This window comes from Nannobrachium achirus (genome assembly GCF_963921795.1).
Source record: "Nannobrachium achirus genome assembly, chromosome: 23".
NCBI classification, from domain to species: domain Eukaryota; kingdom Metazoa; phylum Chordata; class Actinopteri; order Myctophiformes; family Myctophidae; genus Nannobrachium; species Nannobrachium achirus.
Genome location: NC_137830.1, coordinates 40543586 through 40564001, shown reverse-complemented (window position 1 = coordinate 40564001; position 20416 = coordinate 40543586). Strand labels below are relative to the sequence as shown.

Genomic DNA, 20416 nt, shown 5'->3' with positions numbered 1-20416 from the left:
TTTCTTTGTTTTTCTTTTTCTGTATAAAATTGCTTGTGATATTGTTATGTACAAAAGGTTTCTATAGGTCTGTTCAGTAAATATTACATTACTGTCCAAATGGCGAGGCTTTGAATTGGCAAAGATCTTCCTTTTTATCCCACGATTTTTGTAACCAATTTTTCACCCAGTGCCAATTGCCTAAACTGTAATCCTGGGCGATACTCTCCCTCTGCCAACCTGGGGAGAGCCCTGAACTGAGTCTTCAGTGGTGTAAAGTAACTAAGTACATTTACTTAAGTAATGTACTTAAGTACAATTTTGAGTTATTTGTACTTTACTTGAGTATTTCCAATTTCCAATACTTTTACTTCTACTCCACTACATCTTGGATCCAAATATTGCACTTTTACTCCACTACATTTATTTGAAAACTTTAGTTACTAGTTACTTTGCAGGTATAAATTATAATATTAAAAAACATACATAAACGCAACGCGTTGTGAGCTTGTAGATCTGCTATTTTCAAACATTTTGTACTTTTACTTATGATACTTGAAGTACATTTTGATGACACTTTCATACTTTTACTCGAGTACATTTTGAATTCTGGACTTTTACTTGTAAGGTTGCCCTCACACCAAAATACCTATGAGGGTGCCCTCACACCAAAATACCTATGACAGTGGAATCCGCATTCTGCCAATGCATTTCAATGAGAGTGAAGCGGTTTCATGCCAGCAGAGGATTTCTGCAAAAAACGCTCCCTTATCATTGAAATGCATGGGCGGAACGCGGATTCCACTCTCATAGGTATTTTGGTGTGAGGGCACCCTAACAGAGTATTTCTATATTGCAGTATTGATACTTTTACTTAAGTAAAATATGTGAGCACTTTTTCCACCACTGTGGAAAGTCCCCTGTCATCACCTGACAGGGGAGTTTCCCCACTAGGACGTAACGGGTGTAAGAAACACGTTATTCCAACCAGTTCCTTTCCCCTCCATCAGGCTCCCTGGGCGACCAGGGGGAGGCAGTATAGAGACCAGGACTATACTGCATGTTTTTGTTTTTTTTGTGAGGGTACCTACCCTAGGGGATACAGGGAGAACATGCAAACTCCACACAGACAGGCCAATTCGCCAACCCCACCTAGGGTGTGGGCGCTGATGACATGGAGGAGAGAACACACAACACACCCCCAAGGCCCACAGTGTCCCTCGGCGGGAATCGAACCCAGTACCTTCTACTGTAGCTGTGAGGCGACAGCGCCACCGACTGCGCCACAGTGACCCCGAAGATCTTTCCAGTCACTCAATATATATTGTAGAACTTCTGGGAAGTTTGTGTAACTATATCAGTGTTCAGTTCATGCCAGAGTGGGCTTGGTGATCCCCATGAGGTTACTGGTGGGGGGGCAGGAATAGTGGATAAGCCTATCTGTCGCCACATACACAGAATACAGTATGTATTGAGCTTCAGCTAGGACATATTTTGAGATGACATCAATCCGAACCACGCGCATGCACGCATACGCACACACGCATGCATGCACGCACGCACGCACGCACGCACGCAGACACACACACCAACACACACACACACACACACACACACACACACACACACACACACACACACACACACACACACACACACACACACACACACACACACACACACACACACACACACACACACAGTACATGTAATGTACTCAACTCCGCAAACAAACAAACAAACAAACAAACAAACAGATAGACGAACACAGCAGCCCGTCTTGTTTTCCAGACAGTGTTGTTTTCTACTTATCCTCCTAAGGGACTGCTGTGTACTAGTCCTGTATGGAACAGCATGCGAGATGTTGCTTTGCTAACCTCGCTAACTTCACTAAACTCCTACGGAGAGACGAGGGGCAAGGTCTTAGCCCTGGCCATGTATCTGTGGTCAGAATGGAATGTGAACTGGCTGAGAAGAAGGGGGTTATAATGAGGCACTCCCCTCCCCCCCTCCCTCTGCCGGGTTGTTTGTTTAGACGGACCGGCTGTTTCACAGAAACAAGCTGTGTGGATGGAATACTAATGCATAATAACTAATGGCGCCCTCTCTCACTTGACGTGCACTTGCTCACTCCGCACACTCTCTATCCTCTCTCTCTCTCTCTCTCTCTCTCTTTATTTCTCTCCCTCGCTTTCTATTTATTTCACTCTCTCTCTCACTCTCGCTTCTCTATTGTTCCAAACTCAACTCTCTTATCTCACTTTCATGTTCTGATTCATCCTGCTTATCCATTAAGTGTCCCAAACAGAACACAATTTTGCAAAGCTCTCAAAGTCAAACTCCTTTTGTTTTGTTTTTTTAAAACATCCAAATACCACCCCTCCCCTGACAGCTCAGTGATCCCTTACTCTGTTCACATATTGGTGGGTGGACACACTTTGGTCTTTGCAACCGCAGTGTGGGCCTATATCTTAAGTCACTCTCTATCCATCTTAAGTATTTAAGTTTCAAAATCAAACATGGCCAGAATAAGGTGGATTAAAACCCAGGGAGATGTGAGCAAGGATTAGACACCCCCTTTGGTAAGGGTTTATTTATTTTGGCAGATTTGTCTCTAGATATTTCGAGCAGCCTGTTTCAAGTATCTATAGCATGTGTTTCATGCATGGATGTCTTACAGTAATACATTTAATAGCTGTAGGTTTCACTGGGGCCTTGCAAATGCGCAAAACAGTACAACAACAACAACAGCAATAATAATAATAATAATAACAAGTAAGACGCCTCAGGGCGACAAGCCTCAGGGCGTGACCTCGCCCTTTATGTCTTGGCCGTCTGGCCAGTGATGTATATCAGACCAGTTACCCATATATGGAGATCCATGTACTGTAGGCTATATGGAGATATGCTGTGAGACCCCAAACATGCTTACTCAGTTATTCGTTATGTGAAAATCCTATGATGTCTATCACATCTGACATCATACATACAATCCCTTTTATGCCCATACATGGAGATCTCCTGTCCAGGACGACTGATTGAGCTGCCGCTAGGCGAGGCGTCAGACGTCATCGGAAGTAAGCAGAAAGCAGTTTGTAGACTGTTTTATTAGTATGCATATAAAACAGACACAAAATGTGCAATGTGGACTCCTATCCTAACCTTACAAGCACTATGCCTAACCCTAACCCTAACAGAAATGATGCCCAAACCTAACCTCAAAACCATGCCCATCAGGGCGAAACACCGGGGAAAGAGGGAATCTCGTTGGTGACAGGATAGCTCCTCCGGTTAGACACAAACCGCGTTGCACAACTTGAGTTATTGAGGAAAGATGAGGAAGATGCACGTTTTTAGGCATTCGCGTTTGCTTCATCCGTGCTTACATGCTTCAAACTCTTTGCCCTCACTTTGTACTGGATGTAATCGCACTTCACACAAAATATCTTGGCCTTCTGTGTGAACACATATTCGGTGTTTGCGGGTCGGTCGTATGCCACCCGTTATGGAGCTGTCCAATTATAAAGGTGCTGACATTTTGCATCTTTCCTTTTAAATGACACAATGAACACGAGACATGCACAAACATTGCCTGCAGGGCTCCCCTTTTGGCTTTGGGCCCATTTCATTTGAAACCGTTGAAATGGCTAAATCCGCCTCTGGCTACAGCAATACAAACATTGCACTAAAAGGAAAAGGCATTTCAAAAATAGAACGGCTACAGTGTGTGATTAATAATTCATTGATATTGTGTTGTTATTCCCATATAGAGTCTGGCCACACAGCTAAAGACATAATTATGGCGGTTATTCCCATATAGAGTCTGGCCACACAGCTAAAGACATAATTATGGCGGTTCAGGACAGAAGTGTAATTGCAATTATTCATACAGTAATCTATAGCAGGGGTTTTCAACGCTTTCATGCCAAGGACCCCTTAGCTGAGAGAGATATGAAGCAGGGACCCCCTCTACATATTGTAGGGATGTCACCGAATAATCGATTTTCGAATATTCGTTCGATTAATCAATATTCGATTTTAATATTTCATAATCGAAAATCGAAAAAATATTAATATTTTTTTTTCTTTTTTTTTTATACTATTTTTTGGCTTAGTTAGTTAGTTTCAACCAAAATATAGAATATAGGCTAACAATAGTATTAATGATAATAGTAAATGGCCATTGATTTATTATTCACACCAGCACCAACTGTAAACTGTGTAGACAGAGTGAAGGAGCACAGCAGAGTGGCAGCTGCCTGCTACACACTCCCCTCCCCCCCTGTCTCAGACACAGGTGTGATTGATTCAGGCTTGATTGTTTGGTACTTGGTGGCCATCATCAAAGAAAAGGGAAAACAGCGTCCTCTGTATTGTAAAGCATCACAGAATCTGTTCTTGAGAGATTAGGTGAACAGTACACTGGCACACTAAAAAGAAAGATGAAGAGTAGTAGTTAGGCTACCAATTACCTGAAGAGCCATGTTGTACATATGTAAATGTGCATTGAAATCCAGTAAAAAAAAAAGAAAAACAGAAGATTTTTTTTTTTTTTTTTATAAAAAAAAAATAATAATAATTAATTATCGATTTTCGAATAATATTCGATTATTGCTATAGAATAATCGATTTTGATAAAGGTCCATTTTTGACATCCCTAACATATTGTATATGTAGTTTCATCGATTTCATAGTTGGATTCATAGACTTGTTTGACAGCGCTGTCATCTGTCTATGTTGGATTCGTATTAGGACCCCCTGTTGAAGACCCTTGATCTATACCATAACCGTACTTACTGCACTTGGTCAGTCTGAGCTACACGGGGCTTTATCCTTACAAAATTATCCAATCCCGTTTCAGCATTATCATTAGCAATCCTATTAGTGCAGAGATTGGAACACAGACCCTAAAGTGGTGGAGCGAGCCACAGTGATACTCACGATCAATTTAACTTTCCATTCAACATCAGTGGCCATGATGTCACAACAGCAACAACAAAAACATCATTCCATGTTTCCGGCGGGGTGAGCAAGACCAACACAACAGGCGAGCCGCCGCCATTCCTCTAATGACTGAATGTTATTTTCTGCTACTTTCCCCAGTTCCCGCTTTCTCCCATAAGCTATTCACAGACAGTTTATGCCCTGCGAGTATCACATTCTCTCTCAAGAAACGGTTATAATACCGCTAATAACTCTGCGTTGGTCCAATCGAAACCTCCCTCCACTGCACTGCAGCCACTGGCAGTAAAACAAAACCAGATTTCTTTGATTGAGCCAATGCATCAGAGTATTTAGGTGTTGCTTCAGCCCTTGTGTTTTGCAGTAGTTATTTCACAGTTCCTCCGGGTTCGGTTCTGTGCCAATTAGCATTGTTGCATCAAACAAGAAACCAAAGGTAATATGACTGACTTTTATGTATTCTGCATTAATATACAGCATAGGTCTGCATATCGTTACTGTCGGGCAGAAACCTCGTATCTCCAAGTTTCTTTCTTTTTCGTAAATTAAAGCCTTACATCATACAAAAATGACGCACAAAAGTAGTGAAAATAGCAGATCTACAAGCACACACCGGCTCGCGGTGTGAGGCGTTGTCTGCTTGTAGATCGGCTATTTTCACTATTTTAAATCATTTTTAAAATAATCAAAAAAGGGAAGGTCTTGGACATACAAGGTTTCCACCCGACAACGACGATAGGTCTACAGGCAGATGCTTCTAACCCTAACCTGGAATATGGATGGCCATGCATGATGTGTCCAATCTGTTCTCGTCAGAATGGTAAATAAGCGTTAAGAAGATAATGTTGTTTTCCTTCCCTCATCTGTCTGTCTAACTTGCTTTAGCCCTCTCTCTCCATCGCTCTCTGGTGACATGGTGCGTGAGACACCATCATCCCTCAGTTCATTAGATAGATACAAACAGACCCCGCTCCCCTGTGGCGCGCTAACTGAAGTCACCACACACACGCTCAGAGAGAGAGAGAGAGAGAGAGAGAGAGAGAGAGAGAGAGAGAGAGAAAGAGAGAGAGAGAGAGAGAGAGAGAGAGGGCTGGGAGGTGGTGTGCACCCTGGGGAGACTCAAGTCCCTGACTTGACTCATACTAAACATACAATTGTGTTCTCCTCTCCCCGTCCAAAACTTGCTTCATTGAAAGGACGACTTCGCCACTTTGTAACCCGTCTTCATATAATTGGTCCTCACTAACGTTCATAATAAAATAGGGCTGTGGGCAGTTCAGAAATCCGTCTGCCAGTGATCGATGGGGAATCCAAGCTAATAGAAACTGTAGGATTTCTATTCCTGAAAAGTTACAATGTTATAATGGAAGCCATTGTTCTCGCGATAATAAAAATCATTTTTTTGTCTTTTTTTTTTAATTATTATTATTTTTTTATCTTCCAAACGATGATGCCACTGGCAGACGGTTTTCTGAACTCCCCAGAGCCCTCCTATAAGGCACAGACCAAGTATATATATATATATATATATATATATATATATATATATATATATATATATATTATATTATTATTATTATATATATACCGGTATATATTTTTGCTATTTTATCATGAACATTACTGAGCACCAATTATAAGAAGATAGGTTGAAAAGTGGTGAAGTTGTCCTTTAAGGCAGTGCGTGGTTCTCAACCTGTGGGTCGTGATTCTTTCTTTTTTTTTGCGAGGCGTTGTGAGCTTGTAGATCTGCTATTTTCACAATGCTCACCTGTGGAACCGAGTCAACCCATTGTAACTTCAAACTCCATTTTAACCTGTGTCTGAGTGTCTGATAAAATGAATATCAAATATCTAAATATTGAATCAAGCAAATTAAAATCTGTCCAGGGTGTTCACAAAAGCCTGATTAGACGATAAAATGACAAAAAGATTTTTTTAAAGTGGAACATAAGTGCAGATGTTTAACAATAATTTAACTCTTAACCAAAATTTGTTGGTCCATTTGGTTTCATTTTACACTCTCAAGAGTTAGAGATTTAAAGGTCCATTTGGTTACCAACTCTCCATCATTTAGCTGGGGACCACCTGGAACCCCCTCAGGGACCCCTGGTTGAAAACCACTGCTTTAAGCCACATGCAACTATGCAAGCTCCTTGTTCAAGGACTGATATATAGTAATCGTCTCTCCCTGCATACAGACCAATTTCTTTTTAACCCATTTGATTTAGGCCAAGAATTGTTTAATTATTTAGCTATTGAAAAACAGCAGATATACAAGCTCACAGCGAGGCACCGAGTGCTGCGCTGCGAGCTTTTAGATCTGCTATTTTTTGAAAAAGTTGTGAAAATGTGTGCAAATCTTTGAACATGTATTTTTAAAGCGAACGTTTGTATCTCAAATTTTGCTTCTGGGGGGTCCCTGGAACTAAATATTTTGAGATGGGGGTCCGTGGCCAAATACATGTAATTTTGGGGGTCCTTATGAAAAAGTTTGAGAACCACTGACATAGTAGTCTCTCAAGAACAGACTAACTGAGCTACAGTTAAGTGAAAAGGACCTTTTCTTTCACAATGGCTATAGCCAGATTGCTGACATAGAAACATAGGTTTTTCCAAAAACCTTAAGAAGGATTCAAAAGACACTTATAGAATCAGGTCAAAATTCAAATTTTCATGATTTTTCAAAAATAGCAGATCTACAAGCTCGCAGCGCAGCACTCGGTGCCGCGCTGTGAGCTTGTATATCTGCTATTTTTCTATAGTTAAAGCATAAAATAATAATACACTATAATGGGTACCCGTTCTAAGTCTAATACAGACGCTTCAGTTGTGCTTCATGTTACATTGTAAAACAAAAACAAAACATACTCCAAATAAATTACAGCCTTTACATACATCATTGGTCACATAAATAGGCCTTTAGACTCCACCCCTTGACCTTTGCCCTTCTGTCCTACAGTCACCCACAGCCAAACCAGAGGGCCACGTGAGTGTGTGTGAATATATGCAATGCAATACTGTGTGTGTGTGTGTGTGTGTGCGTGCGTGCGTGCGCGTGCACGTGTGCGTGCTTAAGCCTAATGAGCTGATTGATTGCAATAGAAGGCCTCCGGTTACCATTAGCGCTCTGAGATCAAACAACATGTTAAGCAAATCGAATGGCAGTGAGGCATAGGCCTGAACCCTACACTTTAATGTCAGTGTATTCCAATAGATGTTTCTCTTTTTTTCCAACCGGAGAAGACCTCTGTGCTGGTGATGAGATGAAGAAGCAATCGAACTATTTCTGTTGGTTTTATTCATTTTTGTGACGGGGGCCTGACGCATACATTTTGTGACTTTGTTTTGGGCAAAACATGCACTCAAACATGCATGGGAGGGAGGACACACACACACACACACACACACACACACAGTCACACACACACACACACACAGTCACACACACACACACACGCACACGCACACGCACACGCACACGCACACACACACACACACACACACACACACACACACACACACACACACACACACACACACACACACACGCACACACAAATTCAAACCCATCTATTTGAATTCCACCACAAAGGGCATTACCAGCACCGTCAATGGGGTCCTTCAGACAAAGGGAGCGACCCCACACAAGACGAACATTCTCTCATGACCAGCTTAAAGCTTTCTCCAGACCGCCTTGATTGTCGAGCATTGCGTGTAATGACATAGCCGCTTGCCTGGTGGCGCAATAAGAATACTCGGATTGCTGCACATCCGACTATTAAACTGTGCGTCCCCTGGACTCTGACCGTCCGCTCTCATCACCCGCAGACTGTGAGTGGACTGAATAAAACATAAGGCAGACTCTCTCTCTCTCTCTCTCTCTCTCTCTCTGTGTGTCACTGCAACTCTCAGCCATTGTGATTGTGAGCACGACTTAACCCCGTCAAAAGCCGGTGAGGAGGCTGGGGAGTGCATCATTAGCTTCCTGCTACTATAGTACCAGTCAACTCCCTTGCAACTTTTCCACGCACTATGAAGACTGAAGGAGGAGGCAACGGAGGAGCATTCTTTTGACAGGTCTCCTCTCTCTCCTCGGGCACGCCTCTGACTCCTTTCTGCCATCGCTTAATTCCCTTTATCCTGTCCTCCTTTCCCCCGGGGGGCCCTCCGGACCCCGTCGAGATGCACTCTGTTCATCTCGCATATATGAGGGGTCAACGTGCACCCCACAAGAATAAACCAGCCACTCAATGTGAGGATCTTTGTGTATGTCCTCCAGGCTCGTGCACACATAGACATCAAAGGGGGCTTGAGCCCCTGCCCTTTCATCCGTCTGTAAAAAGTGCCCTCTCCAGGCCATGAATGCAGTTTTTAAAGAAATGAAAATGCCCTCTTTCCATGCCATACCTGAAGGCGGCATTCAAGAGAATTGCCTTGTCCAAACTCTCCTGAATAGAAATCCAGTTTTGACTTGATTATACTTAGTTCAGTGTGGTATCAAGCACTGAAAATAGCCGACCTTCAAACTCTGCGACGCGTTGTGAGCTTGGAGGTCTGCTATTTTCTATATTTTCACCAAAAGGCCCTTTTAGAAATGTCAGCCCCTGCCTCTCTAACATTCTCTGCACGTCCCTGATGTCCTCCCCCCATGTATCTCTCTCTCTCTCCCTCTTGCCCTATATAGACGAGAATTGGCTCCATTCACAGGAGTGTCACTCCCCCCTGGAGCGGCCTTCTCAAGGCCCTCATAGTGCTGTTCTGTGTCTCAGGCTCCTCCAATGAAGAGCAGTCTCCTGAAAGCGTTGAGTGGGTGCAGAAAAAAAACACACACACACAAAAAAAAACACACACGGCCTTTGTGCATGGTCTTGACATATAGGGTGCGATCACGTGGTGGAGTGCATGGGGCGAGCATTTAAAAGGAGAAAAGGCTAAAAAATGCATTAAAAAACAGCGTAAAAAAAAACAAAAACGGGGGCTCTAATGTAATGGCACTCTCTGAGGAAAATGACATGCGCTGCTTAAGGAAACGGAGCGGATTTTATGAGTTCCCGGACCCCCTGGCGCTCGTCCAGCTAAATCCACATTGTGCCTGGACTTCCCGCGGGCCAAAAGCTGGTTTTCTCAAGCTCATCTCCACCTCGTGTTTAATCTCCCCAAGAGCTTTCATTACGGAACACACCATGTGTTGATTCTAAAGAAACGAAGCGGGCCACCTCACTGCGAGGTTGAGAATGAGCCCCGGGGAAAGGGCTTTTGTCCTGCGACAGGAATGCCCCCCATAGCACAGAGAGGAACACTGTGTTGGTCTGACTTCGGTTGCTATACCGGGGACTGTGGGGAGAGCCATGGCAACGCAGGCATAAGGTCCACCGGAGGAACCACATAGTGGCGATACAATACGGGGCCTTCTTGGGTTTGTCATTCCAGTCAGGCCTGACCCAAATTGCGATATCCTCCGGTTGGTGGAAGAAAAAAAAAAGTGCTCCCATGTTTTACTCGAGTAAAAGTATCGGTACTGAACATTGCAGTATTACAAGTAAAAGTCCGGAATTCAACATGTACTTGAGTATAAGTATGAACGTGTTGGCATCAAAATGTACCTAAAGTACCAAAAAATACGAAATGTTTGAAAATAGCAGATCTGCAAGCTCACAACGCGTCGCGATGCGACGCGTTGTGAGCTTGTAGATCGGCTATTTTCAAATAGGCAAGGTATAAAATAGGGCTAAAGTGGTTTCTGTATGTTTTATAATATTGTGATTTATATCTGCAAAGTAACTAGTCACTAAAGTTTTCAAATAAATGTAAAAGTGCAATATTTGGATCCGAGATGTAGTGGAGTAGAAGTAAAAGCACTGGAAATTAGAAATACTCAAATACCTCAACATAAGTACAGTACTTAAGTAAATGTACTTATTTACTTTACACCACTGATATCCTGGGAAAAGCTGTCCCACTTCGGCCAGCACGAATGCACACATTTCCCAGCGACACAGGAATACTTTGCATGCATGTTTGGCTTTATTGCGATAATGAGGGAAATGTTGTTTGTATGGGCGTTTGAAGTCGAACCACTGAGGGAAAGGGCCCTATAATGTTTTCAACATACCAGTCTACATCCTATGACAAATGTGTTATTGGCCACTCTTCAAGTTGTATATACGTTACACAGTGGAAATACAACACAACGGCTTTGTGTGGTTATTTTCTTTTTCCAGTGGTTTAATGTTCTTTTATGTTTTCCTATTTTTATTAACTTGTATCAACAGCCTCAGGGAAAACCACTATTTAAATAAATTGGAAAGCCAACAAAGAGGCAATTGGCTGCAGCCACAGGAGCCTTTTTCAATATTTCACTGAAGCAGTAACTATGAGAGTGAAGGAAACGCACAGAATTGTTTTGATCACCAATCTTCCTCGAGAGACAATTTAAAGTGAGTTCTTTTTAGCAGCTCTGGCCACAGAGCTTTGGCTACTGTGAGAGATGAAAACAATAAGAACAAAGGGGTCTACTCCAAAGCAACAGTTTCATAAACACAAATACAAATCTCACAACGCGCACACACACACACACACACACACACACACACACACACACACACACACACACACACACACACACACACACACACACACACACACACACACACACACACACACACACACACACACACACACACACACACACACACACACACACACACACTCACACTCTCTTGCTATGACCAAAACAACATTATTCGCCTATCAGCCCAGAATAAGTTTCTTTTTGTGTGTGTGTTAAGTTGCCAAACTTTTTGGTCTCTGACCGCTCTCCTCGGTGCTGAAATCTACCCTTCACCCCCCACAGTTACAGTTACACCATCTCTCTGCCCTGACTACCAAACACTGGCAAAACACGGCAAGTGCACGCAGAAAGAAGAAAATTGACTTACTTTAAATTGGAGGTCTGGTAGTTGTGTTTCTCAGCTTTGCTGTAAGTTTTTCTTTTCTTCTCTTTACCCTCTTCTCATCTGCACCGCTGCACTGACAACCTGTCTTTCCAACACTATTTCTCTTTGTGCCACTACACTCTCTCTTTTCCCCCCTTGTCCCTTGCAACAGGGCTGGGCATATGATAGCTTGTGTAGTATATTGTGTGTGTGTGTGCGCGCGCGCGCGTGCGTGCGTGCGTGTGTTGCCGAGGGGGCCGTGCTGAAAGCTTGGTTTCCTGACTCGTGATCAGGAGCTCATTACCCCAAGGTCACTCCGGGGACGGCCCCGCTTGGCAGGGCGCAGCGCACGCAGGAAGACAGCAGGAGAGGGAGGAGACGAGAGACGCAGGGAAGAGGGAGAGGGAGAGAGAAAGAGCACTTAAGGGCCAAAGTGCTCGGGAGATACACAGGGGATAATGAGATGGGGAGAGAGAGATGGACCGACAGAAACATTAGACAGAACTAAGAGAGAGCGGGACAGGGATAAAGGCAAACAGCCAGCCTAGCTGCCAGACAAAATATATTAACCCATTTAGAACGGGTTACACATTATTGTGTATCATTATTTCATGCTTTAACTGTTGAAAAATAGCAGATATACAAGCTCACAGCGAGCTTGTAGATCTGCTATTTTTGACCCGATGCAAAATTTGAGTTACAAACGATCGCTTTGAAAATACATGTATTCAAAGACTTTTTCAAAAATAGCAGATCTACAAGCTTGCAGCGAGGCACTCGGTGCCGCGCTGTGAGCTTGTATATCTGCTATTTTTCACTGGTTAAAGCATTCAAGCATTCTAGGCCTAAATATATTAACAGTCAGAGACACTGCTCAACAAGCTTGGCTCAGATAACTTTGGTAGTGTATAACAGAGAATGAGCCTGCCACAATTGGAGCAGGCTGGCCCACCCAAAGCCAAAGACAGACAGTTACATAAAATGTAATGCATCTCCATGGAAAAGCCTACGCAGGCACACCAATCAATACGCTATTGACAAGCACCCACGCAGTCTCTGCTGCTAAAGCTTTTATGTAGCCCTGCACTGTAAACCGCCGTTCTAACAATTGTGAATCGCCTCGCTCTTTATTTATAGAGCATCTATGTCTGTCTATGCGACACCTGGCCTCTCTATCTTCTCTCGTTCGATTATTCTCAAAGTGGGGTCAGGGCGGGACCTGTTGAGGTGAAGCTGGCACCTCAACAGAGTGCAGTCTCATTTTGGATGAATTTAACGCATTAAAACCTGACCAATAAGTCCAACTTATACATGTCATTATAGTACCCAGTTACCATGCCCAAATGTGGAGTCATTATTGCAACCGAAGGTCGCAGTATATACCATGAGAAATGTTGCAGCTTGTCTCCGTCTGTCTGTCTGTCTGTCTGTCTGTCTATCTGTGTCAGTCCTTCCTTCAGTCAGTCAGTACACATTTTTACAGTCTATTGGTTCCCTTGTTACTGTGACATCACTCTGACATCATGCTCTGATGTCACTGTGATGTAGGGGAACCACTCTTAACAGAATGGGTTTGCTGCTCTGACATCACACTCTGGCTTCATGTCCCTTTCATGCCCATATATTTTATGCCCATATATAGTCGACAATGTGATGTCAGAACGCTGTTACAGCGTGCAAAAGTCCAAAAGAAAACCCCCAAAATAGCAGCCTGCGCATGCGTGTCATCCCCACCCGATGGCCAGTTTTGCGTTGGGCACCTAAATGGGTTGCAGCGGCCCTGTGTATCTGTCGCGTATCTGTTTGTCTTCATGCCCGTAGCCAATCAGGGACCAGCATTCTTGGTGGCGTCACCAACATCAAGTGCGACCTGATTTATAAATAACAAGGTGCGCTCTGCTGGTGCACAAGTAAGCCATACATTGCCAAGAGTGCAAAAGGCACAAGTTGGCACCTCAACAGAGTGCAGTCTAGTTTATTTGTTGCTGTTGTTAGTCATGGCTGCCAGTTCACTTCCCACCTGATGTCATGTGTGAGTTCTGACTGCTCCAGATCATACAGGATAATTGCCAGGCTTGCATAAAGTCTTCAGGCTCGGACTTAAGTTTAACATGTACAGTTCATCAGGTGTGTCGTTTTCTCCAAACTGTCCAAAGAGGATGACACAATCTCCCACAATGCAACAGCTATACATCCCACAATAGACTTTCCCTTTGGGCTCAACCTTCTTCCAGGAGAAGGTCTTTGGACTGAATTTCCACAGATCATTGAAGGCCCGGCCCTGGTAGAGGCCACCAAATATGTACAGCTCTTCGTTGTAGGTAAAGGCTGAATGACCCCAGCGTTCTTCTGGAAGAAGATGAGCAAGCAGTTGGTCTCTGTGTCAAACACTCTGATGCTGTTGTGGGAGGAGAATCCGCCCCCAAATACAAACATCTTTGCCCCGATGACGGTGGCAGAGTGACCTGATGTAGCAGGCGGTGGAGTGCCTCTGGTGTTAATTAAAGGTTCTACACCATGCATTTAAAAATAATTTATACAACATTGTTTGTGTCCCAAAAACCTTTTTCAAAAGGTTTGAGGCTAAATTACTATTCCTGAATACAGAGCCCCTGTCATTTCTGCCTGGCTTTCAGAGCATTTTCAGCTGCAGTACCACCTTGTCCTGAGTGGGAGGACTGCGCTATTGAGCCAGTTTTGGCCCCACACTCCTCCCCACCTCCTGCTCAGCAGGCCTGCCCACCCCTCCCCAGCTCCTCCTGCCTCCTTCTCAGGCCTGCCCACCCCTCTCCAACCCCCACTCAGCACAGCAGTAGCAGTAGGTCCCGATTGTGACATCACAATCGGGACCTTTCTCAGACAGCCCGTTCTGAGACCTGCTTACATAGATCTGCCCATACACTGAGAAAGACACAATGGTCAGAAATACCGGTAGGACTTTGTGAGGATAGAACTTGCTGGTGGGACACCAACAAAATACATAAACATTTGAAAAATGAAAATTCATGGTGTAGCCCCTTTAAAGACCAGACCATTGTGGTGATGTCCAACTTATACATGTCATTATAGTACCCAGTTACAATCTTGTATCCTCCGTGAATATATATGACCTTCCCCAAGACACAGGCTGAATGGGCATTCCTCTGCTCTGGAACAGTTCCAGAAATCACGACATCAAATGCATAAAGCATGTTGTTGCAGTACTTCTCTGCCAAGTTGATGACGTCACTCTGTGTTATTTCAAGAGAGAGAGAGAGAGAGATAGAGATATAGATAGAAATAGAGATAGAGATTGCATGCAGAGGGCATTAACGAAAACGTCGACAAGTCGACTCATTGCACAAGTAGACTCCACCAGAGAAAGTCGAAAGTCGAAGTTGAAAAAAAAAAAACTTTCTATTGTGAAGATAGCAGATCTACATGCTCACAACGCCTCGCAATGCGAGGCATTGTGAGCATGGAGATCGGCTATTCTCACAATTTCTGCCTCTATATTTGACAATTTGGGCAATGTTTAATTTGCCATTTTAGAAGTATTAAAAGTCCTTAAATTGCCACTTTAGAAATGTGAAGACACCCTCTATAGTATAGTACTGTAAACAACCAACATAAAGTTTAAGTGTATAGAGTCTATACACTTAAACTTTATGTTGGTTTGTTTACAGTTGAGTGAGAAAACAATGTTTCACATTCAGTTAATCATCTGGGGACCCCCCAAAATAATTGGGGGGGTCGTGTGTGATGTGATGACTTCGTCAAACGATAAAGTCGACTTCAACTCAACTTTTTTACTGAGTCGAGTCGACTTGCAAAAATCACAAGTCGTTAATGCCCTAATAGAGATAGAGATAGAGAGAGAGATAGATGTCCGCAGACCCCCATCTTAAAATGTTTCGGGCCAGGGATGCTCATTTGCTTTGTGAGACGTCCCCTTATCCTCTTAGTGGTGGCAGGGTAACAGGCAGTGGGTGTAATCAGTGTCTTTGGTGGAGCAGATGGCTGGAGATGACCTTACAGAGCTGTCCTGGGCCCGCTTCTGCAGCTGGATGGGATCACATTGACATATTACAGCACACGCAATCGATAGCCTGTGCCATTAGGGCTGTCCACAAAGCCTCGCTACAACGCTGTTAGGCCGCCTCCGTATTCTCATTTTAACACTCCACTAGGGATGGGACGATACGTGATGTTATGTGAAAATAGCCGATCTACATGCTGTGTAGATCGGCTATTTTCACAATAGAACCATGTTAAACAAAATGTAATGCATCAACTCTTAGTGCTCGTAGGATGGGGGGTCTCCAGTTAAAATATGATTATTTTGGGGGTCGCGGCCTGAAAAGGTTGAGAACCACTGCTATATAACATAACACAGGTCTCTCGGTTGGAGTCGCACCGAGGACACTGCGGTTATACTTCATACCCTCCTCATAGGTGGCGCGCATTCATTCAACAGCCTTTAGGTTTATGCACTGTAGGTACTGTATCTCAGTCAAACTCCAATATTGCATTTCAGCTGCCTGTGTTTCTTGCTGCCCCAGTTTGTTTTGGAAGGTCTGTGAAAGCATATTTGGCTGTCACTGAGACGGAACTGATCTTTTAGTAGAGCTAACAAGGCTACGCTCCAATTTTCTTTCATTTATATATTCATGTATTTCAGATCCTTTCATATTTTGCTGACAATAGCTGTGGTGGCTAAAAAAGTAATGGAAAATAGATATAAAGGCTAGTTTAAGTGTAGTAGACTAGAAATAAATTGTTTATGGCACTTATACAAGCATGGTATGAGGCTGGATCCAACTTCCACAACCAACAGGGGATGCATTTCAACCTTCACGTTATCCCAAATCTTAAAATGATACAGTTTTTAATCAGCTTGCAACGTTGTCTGGGGTTTCATTTTGATAGCATCAACTTCCCTGGTAGTAATGGTCACTTGTTAGTGTATGAGTCATCCCCCCTTGGCGATGATGACATGTCATTCATCCACTGGCGTCTCATATTCCTCTCATTAATAATACACTTCGTCCATTTGCTCCCCAAAAGCCTTCCCCTAAGTGTGTGGTGTGCTATAGCTTGATCCACAGAGGAGCTTCTCCGGCAAAGTCGTTTGCCTCACTTGATTAAATGAGATATGACAAACAATGAAAAGATGGTGATCATAGTTGATCATCCACCGTCAATCCATACCTCCTCCTCACCCCCAAGTCCGACCCTGATCAACGCTGTGAGCTTGTAGATAAGCTATTTTCACTACTTCTTAAACATTTGTTTTCTAATTCATGGAATTTCTCAGATTTTTCTTTGATTTCTTTGTGAAATTAGGTACTGAAAAATCAGTGAATTTGTATTTTAATTCATGAAAAATGTAGCTTTTTGAAATAATAACAATTTAAAACAAAATGTAGGAAACCAAAAACTAAGGGACGCATAGAGATTTGTCCGCGACCCACGAATGGGTTGCGACCCACTGTTTGGGAACCAGTGGATTATAGGAACCTGTTTGAAAATGTTTCTTTCTGTTTATATTCATCATTGGTGCCCCTTTTTATTTTCTATTTTCTAACTGACTGCTATCCCTGAACAGTGTAAGGGATGATGGCGGCGATAAGCGTTTCATAACCCTGCTCCTCGCAGTTCGGCCGCGGGGAGTCCGCCAAGAAGAGTCTGCGGATAGAGTCTGATGAAACCAAATGAAATAGGAGTCAGCCGCAACACACTGTTACGATGCCAGTGTGGCCTGCCACTCCATTCTTCCCCAACTGTCACCAGCGGGGAACTGCTGAGCTGACGGCAATAAGAAATGTCAGAGTAAATTTCCTTTCGGTTTTTCCTCATACATATATATTCAATTTCTGCTGCATGTCAGCAAGGAAATGTGGACTGCATTTGACATGTACTTAAGCGTGAGAAAGAGAGTGATTGAGAGAGATATATATACAGAAATTAAGTGAAAAAGACAGGGAGAGAGAAAGCGTGATGGACAGAGCACAAGAGATTCGATTTAGTTATACGTTAATCACAGAGCCTCCCAGAAGAACAGCTCCATATTATTACATTTCAAACAAGTTTAGTGCTCTAATAGACACTTCACATCATTATAGTTAATATGTGATGTAATGTCTTGCCAAAACTCACCTAAAGTACATACCTGTGTAAAGGGCTTTGCACACAGACGCGTTTCTTCGCACAAAAAAAAAAAAAAAACCCCGGACGATTTAATTTTTTAAAAGAAAGCAATGATTCTCTAATCTCTATGACCTCATGCACACTGGCTCCGAATTTGCCATGCGGCAGGTGGCTGCGGCAGTGCGTTTCTTTTCCCGATCGCACCCAGTTCGATTCGTGCGTCTTGTCGCATGCGGTAAAAACTCATTACTCCTTTTAAGACTCCTTTTTGGAGCCGCAGCGCGGATTCCGCACAGCATTGCACACCAAATCCAATGTGTTTTAATCATGCAGCAAACGGAAAAAAACGCAATTGTTGAAAATCACGCCTGTGTGCAAAGCCCTTAACTCCTGTGACATTGTGATATTGCGACATGGAGGTAGGTAGAAGAGAGAAGACAGGGCCACTCTGGAAACATGCCACTGAAAACATAAGTCAATTCCTACCAAGACTGAGAAATCTTAAGGGCAGGAACCATCTCCCAATGAGTTTTATGGCCCTGCTCTATTCAGCATAAGGTAATGACAGGGATCCCATTATTCTGATTTAATTTCACAAGGAAGCTCAGTGTCGTTAATAAACCATGAACCCTTGGTTGAATGTGCTCAGTTTACTTTCTCTAAAAGAACATTGTTCCCAATGGTTGGTAACTTTTGGCAATACTTTTCAATAATTTCCAAGTGTGTATGAAGGAATATGACGATCATTCTATTACTCCCATCCCGACATCTGCCATTCTTAGAGTTCTTTATAATCCATTAAAAATAATGTAATACTGAATCCTGAACAGTGGTGTAAGGCTGCTCCCACACCAAAGTACCTATGAGAGTGGATTCATTCCGCCAATGCTTTTCAATGATAAGGGAGCATTTTTTGCAGAAATCCTCTGCTGGCATGAAACCGCTTCATTCTCATTGAAATGCATTGGCAGAACGCGGATTCTACTCTCATAGGTATTTTGGTGTGTGTGCACCCTAAGGGTGCCCTCACACCAAAATACCTATGAGAGTGGAATCCGCGTTCCGCCAATGTATTTCAATGATAAGGGAGCGTTTTTTGCAGAAATCCTCTGCTGGCATGAAACTTCACGCTTCACTCTCATTGAAATGCATTGGCGGAACGCGGATTCCACTCTCATAGGTATTTTAGTGTGAGGGCACCCTAAAATAACAAAGTAGATTTACTTAAGTACTGTACTTAACACTGAGGTATTTGTACTTTACTTGAGTATTTCCAGTTTCCAATACTTTTACCCCACTACATCTCGGATCCATATATTGTACTTTTACTTCAATACATTCGAAAACTTTCGTTTCTAGTTTGTAGATTAATTTGATTATTATTACAAAACATACATTAACCGCTTAACGCTTAACACTATACATTTCTGCCATTTGAAAATAGCCGATCTACAAGATCACAATGCGTATAGATCGGCTATTTTCGAAAGTTTTTTTACATTTGAAAACTTCAAATAGAACATTCTGCAAGACGAGTACTTTCTACTTTTGGTACTTTAAGTACATTTTGATTCCAACGCTTTTGTACTTTTACTCAAGTAAATTTAGAATCCCTGACTTTGTACTTGTAACAGAGTATTTCTACATTGAAGTATTACTTCTAATTGATACTTTTACTTAAGTAAAACATTTGAATACTTTTTCCACTACTGGTAATGCCTCTCGTTAGAACTAGGTCAAAACCAAGAACATGCATGTGTGGACTGGGCATGAAACTCTTTGAATGTGTAATGACTGATGCAGAAAGTGTCGACACTGGACCAAGGCATGATAACGTTATCTAGGTTATTATTTTATCCCGACCAGGAGCAGCAAAATATTCCGTTCTTACCGTGAAATAAGTTTGGAATCAGCTGAGTGGAACCACTATAGAAGCCTTCTGATGATGCTGAGGTCCTAATTGAAGACCCCTGCAGGCGTGATTGAATATACGGTGGAGCCACTGATGACGTAATAGAAAACTGTTCCCGCAGAATAATTTTGGCGGCGAAATCGCCATCTATCAGTCAGTGTCATCATAAAATTACATCAGACACATTTCACCCGAATATTTACACTCTGTAAACCTGTGCCGTGACAATAAAGTTGATTCTGATTCGAGTTCTGAATTCGACCATGATCAATTGAAATCCTCCTGAACCAAGGAAAACGTTTGGACTTGGGAGAGCCAACGTCTTGGTGTTTTCTCAACTTGAATCTTAACGTGATCCCAATCAAGACAACCAAAGATACTATTGGTATCAAAATGTAATTAAAGTATACTCATTATGCAGAATGTCCAATTTCACAAAGTGTATAATATGTATATTATATATATTATGTCCAGGATTAGGACCCGCCGCAGTGGT

At 42.8% G+C, this 20416-nt stretch overlaps 1 protein-coding gene across 1 annotated transcript in view; it reads right to left on the bottom strand.

Moving 5' to 3' along the window:
* The window catches only part of ptn (pleiotrophin), a 76054-nt gene extending 64029 nt beyond the window's left edge, over positions 1-12025 (bottom strand). Inside the window, exon 1 of the mRNA XM_080754716.1 lies at positions 11883-12025. The gene's annotated coding sequence lies outside the window, so the exon portion shown is untranslated. The remainder of the gene's footprint in view (positions 1-11882) is intronic.
* Positions 12026-20416: the final 8391 nt, after the last annotated feature.